This window comes from Colobus angolensis, unplaced genomic scaffold (assembly GCF_000951035.1).
Source record: "Colobus angolensis palliatus isolate OR3802 unplaced genomic scaffold, Cang.pa_1.0 Scaffold559, whole genome shotgun sequence".
Taxonomy (NCBI): domain Eukaryota; kingdom Metazoa; phylum Chordata; class Mammalia; order Primates; family Cercopithecidae; genus Colobus; species Colobus angolensis.
Window position 1 is genome coordinate 476,511 of NW_012119143.1, and position 4,755 is coordinate 481,265.

Here is a 4,755-nt window from a genome sequence, read left to right on the forward strand (position 1 = left end):
AAAAAAGTTCAAAAGGCCTTCTAATATAACTTACAAAAACCAATAGCAATTCTCTGTACACCTACTATACAAAACTGGAAAAATTAAGATAGTTGTAATAGTTACAATGTCTATAAAGTGCTGAGGAATTAATTTAAAACATACTTAAGATTTGTCTGGAGCACACTACAAAATTCTAATAAAGAACATAAGAAATGATCTGAGTAGATATATTCCTTGTTTTTGATTCAAACAACTTAATAAAGTTGTCAGTTCTTCCCTAATTAATCTATACATTCAATGCAATCTTATTAAAAATTCCAACATGGTCTTTATGAAACTTGATAGACTTACTCTAAAATGTGGATGAAGAGAGGAGGTCCACAAATTAGCCAACTTTGAAAAGAAGGATAAAGAGGGATTTCTACCCTTCTAAATATTAAGATAGATCAAGAAAAAGTCCTATTTGTAGAACATTATGGTCTTGGCACAGAACAGACAAAAAAAATCTATGGAACACAGTGGAGAGCTCAGAAGCTGACCTACAAATATGTAGAACTTAAAATATATGACCAATAGTGGCACCACAAATCAATGGAGAAAGACAAATTGGTTAGTAATTGTGTGATAAAATGAGCTCATTAGATCCCAAACAGTAAAACTAGATCTCCACCTAGCACATGCCCACAGGTGGACGCCAGGTGGAGTAAAGACCTAAACATGAAAGATAAGACCTTAACAGAAAGAAGCATTAAAAAAAGCAGACTATTTTTATAACTAAGTAATGGAGAAGGATGTCTTAAGCACCTTGAAACAAACCACAAGGGAAAAATGGATTGCATTTTTTTTGTGTGTAACAACTGAAGCCTTCTGTCTAATGAAGGAGCTTGTGGACATTAACAGACAGAAGTTAGATGAGGTGGGAGAAGTGTTTTGCAATGTTTCAAACTGACAAGTCATTTACTGTATGAAATATGCAAGTAACTCCTATATTTCAACAAAAACGAGGAGGCAGCAATCTCAGTAAACAAGGGGAAAGGGCAATTTGTAGAAGAGAAAAACCTGAAAAGGCCCAATTTACTCAAGAAAATGATCCCAAACTGAAGATAATTTAAGTGATGCTTAAACCTATCAATATTTTAAAAACTGCAAAGTGAATGACATCACTTTATTTACTTATCTATTTATTTATTTACTAGACAAGTTCTTGCCCTGCCATTTAGGCTGGAGTGCAATGGTGCGATCTCAGCTCACTGCAACCTCTACCTCCCGGGTTCAAGCGATTCTCCTGCCTCAGTCTTATGAGTAGCTGGGATTACAGGCACCTGCCACTGTGCCTGGGTAATTTTTTTATTTTTAGTAGAGACAGGGTTTCCCCATGTTGGCCAGGCTGGTCTTGAACTCCTGACCTCAAGTGATCTGCCTGCCTCTGTCTCCCAAAGTGCTGGGATTACAGATGTGAGCCACACTTCTGGCCTGACATCACATTACTTCTTTAGATTGGCAAAAATTACAAATTAGGTGATGCCCAGCCTCAGTAGAAACAGAAGATCCCGGGCTCCAGGGACCTCTGGCACTGCTGGTGTGATTAGAGCAGTTCAGGTTAAGTGTGGTACAGTCTGATTAAAAATCAGACGCAGTGCCTTCATAATTAAGACAATTATTATTTTAATGTTGGGCATATATTTTCTAGTCTTTATCTGTCTATCTTTTCTCTTACATTAATGAAATAAGAATGAGCCTTGAAGTTAATATTCTACATTTTACACCTAATGTATCAGGAATACATTCAAATATTTGTATAGTACTTATTATTGTTAGCAAATCCTACGTAGCTGAAGATTTTATTTGTTTTATTTGATACCACTGCAATAACCATTTGTGGAACATAGTTCCTCCACTGTCCTCTGCTGGAATGTTTACTTTTAGATAAATATCCAGGGGTACGTTATTAGAAATGAGAGTAAAAGGAATGTTTTGGCTCTATAAATTTGTAGCAATACTTGAAGGAGTTGATGTGGAAGATACTGGTGTCTTCTGTTGTTGCTAACCCTGGGATGATCCACAAGCCAGTCGGGCCACCCAACTTCTTTAGCATCCCTCTTCCAGTGTGTAGGAGAAAGCCATGGTTGCCAGGGCTCTTCTCACCCCCTCCTCCAAGCCATGCAAACAAATCCTCCCTTAAGCCCATCCGGACCTTGTAATGCCAGGGCCATGGCTTGTTTGCACTTGCATAGATAGCAGATCATGAGAGTGTGCACAGCATATAATGCCTTCTCAGTGCATGTTGGGCGTATGAATAATAAATAAGTGAATAAACAAGTAAGTGAATGAATGAAAGAAAGCAGCGAGGAAGCGCTGCAACTCAGTCTAGTCTTGTCCCAGGGCAAACACCCAGTAGGTTGCGCTGTTGCACCGGCCATTGCAAACCCTCAGAGCAGGTTTAAACAGAGCTCTCTGACTCTGGGACAGAGGAAGTGGAAAACCTGTGTCTTCAAACCACGTCATTTGGTTTGAAGATGACTTGATGTGAAAAGAAATGTATTTTAAGGTTATTAAAATAATCCTTAGTACTTGAAAATCTCAGCTAGCTTCTGAATGCTTTGGGAATACTTTCTCCATAGTTACTGCACGCAAGCCCGTGGGGTGGGCAGGGCAGGTATTTGCTCACTGAGAGCCAGAGAGGTTAATTTCTTGGCTGGTAGAGGCAGAGCTGGATGCAGAGCCAGGCACAGAGCCAAGGTGTGTCTGACCACGGTCCGGCGGGATCTCCTGCAAGCTGTGGTGTTGTCAGAGGCACGCTTCAGTGTGTGGAGTGAAAGGAGAGTCTCTGGACATGGGAAGAGCTGCTCTCAGCAGGGTGGCAGGCCCATTTTGGTTTCCTTTCTCTTTCTCCTCCTGGGGCAAGGCAGACACCAGCACAAGGAAGGAAACAGGCCTTCCGTGAGTGCAGTAGCAATAAGGGAGAAGCCCAGAGCGGCCATCCCTCTTCTGTCTGCTGTGATGTTCTGGCCCAGGTGTCCCTGGGGCTGCCTCCCCCAGGCCCAGTATGTTGCATATATGGGGTGGGGTGAGGGCAGCTGGAATTGAGGTGGGGACCCTGCGATTGTGAGGGGCTGTGGGGCAGAGGTGGGTGGCTCTCGCAGGCCTCTTCCTGGATGCTTGTGCCCCCTCATCCTGCTCTCTTTTTCTTCCTGCACTTACATCAGCTCATGTGTGTGTTTTCTCATTGACCGTCTCCCTCTACAGGAGCACCGGAGGAGAGGGACTTCATCCGACTTGTTCAGCCCTGTCTCCCAGGCCCTGGCACAGAGGGAGCACTCAATACATACCAACGGGCTGAAGGGGTAAATGGATCTGGGGACTAGAGTGATGGTTATTTGGCAGACAGCATCCCCGCCATGGGCAGTAGCCGTGAAGACCCTTCTTTCCCTCTCCTCACCTGCACTCTTTAGGATTGAACAGCGTTGGTTCAATGCATATTCTGGGAGCACAGAGAAAAAAAGGGATGAAGTTCCACCATTATGAAAAAGGGGCTCCTGTAAGCCAGGCGAAGAAGGGGCAAGGCCCTTCCTGGTCAGCAGGGATAAGGCAGGTGTGCGTGGGAGAGCATGCGAGGAGGGCGAGGGCTGGGGGAGATGGAGCAAGAACATTTGGTTGGGGCTCTGAGGCACTGCTCTGCTTGGGGACTGTGTGGGCAGAGGCAGGGGCTATGCAGGAAGGATTCACATAAAGCTGGAAGAGGGTTTGGGGAATGGCTTTGAAGTTACATTTGTTTTGCAAGTTCTTTGTTTTTATCAATATTTGCGTGTTACTTGGGTAGCTGTAGGGAGGAGGTTTTTGGGGAGTTAAAGTGCACTCTCTCACCCCTCCTTCAGTCCTACTACTGCCCCTAGATACACAATCACCTCAAGTGACTTTCAGGTCACTAGGAATGGGCAAAGTCTAGATGAAAACCATTGGTGCCTTTGCAACAGAAAATATTTTAGGTCCCCATCCTGCTCTGTAACCAATAATCGATGCAATATAAATGGAAAAGTATAAAGAAGTCCAGAAATTCTCATTTTCCCCTCAACGACTAGTCATGCATGACATTTTAAGACTAGTACTTCACTGGCATCAGAGCTCCTGGGCTGTGCTTGATCAAACTCTTGGGATCTGGCTCTGAAGCACATCTTTGATCCGTATGGATTTTTGTCAGAGAATCTTCTGCCTGAAGGACAGTGTTTGGGGTCTTCCAAGTCACACTGAGCTACGTGAAGCCCCTCACACACACCTAAAGCACGTAAGACAGAAGGAACCGGGATACTCTGTGGTTGATAGCAAGGCGGGCTACCACTGTGGCCCTGAATCCCCCCTGAATCAGACCCTTTGTGATCTGACTGCAGCTCTTCCCATCCGCTGGTGGTATCTGTTTCCCCAGCTCAGGAATCTAATTGGCCTTTTGACTTGCTTTGACCAACAAAAGCAGCAGAAGGGGCCAGTTCTGAACCTAGGCCTCAGGACACCTTGCACGTGGCTCTACAATTCGCATTGCCTTGGGAGCAGCCAGCCCACAATGGACCTGGAAGCTAACTGCAGACGCAGGGATAAGCCTGGTAGGAAGCGCTGAATTGTGTGCACCGAATTCCTATCTGGAAGTCCTAACTCCCAGTGCCCCAGAATGTAACCGTATTTGGAAACAGGGTCTGTGCATAGGTAATTAAGTTAAAATGAGGCCTTTAAGGTGGCCCCGATTCAGTAGGACTGGTGTCCTTATAAGAAAAGGAAATTTGG

At 44.5% G+C, this 4,755-nt stretch overlaps 1 long non-coding RNA gene across 1 annotated transcript in view; it reads left to right on the forward strand.

Annotated features, from left to right (window-relative positions):
- The window catches only part of LOC105525756, a 6,881-nt gene extending 2,857 nt beyond the window's left edge, over positions 1-4,024 (forward strand). The window contains exon 3 of the long non-coding RNA XR_001003972.1: positions 3,229-4,024. This is a non-coding gene — a long non-coding RNA (uncharacterized LOC105525756). The remainder of the gene's footprint in view (positions 1-3,228) is intronic.
- Positions 4,025-4,755: the final 731 nt, after the last annotated feature.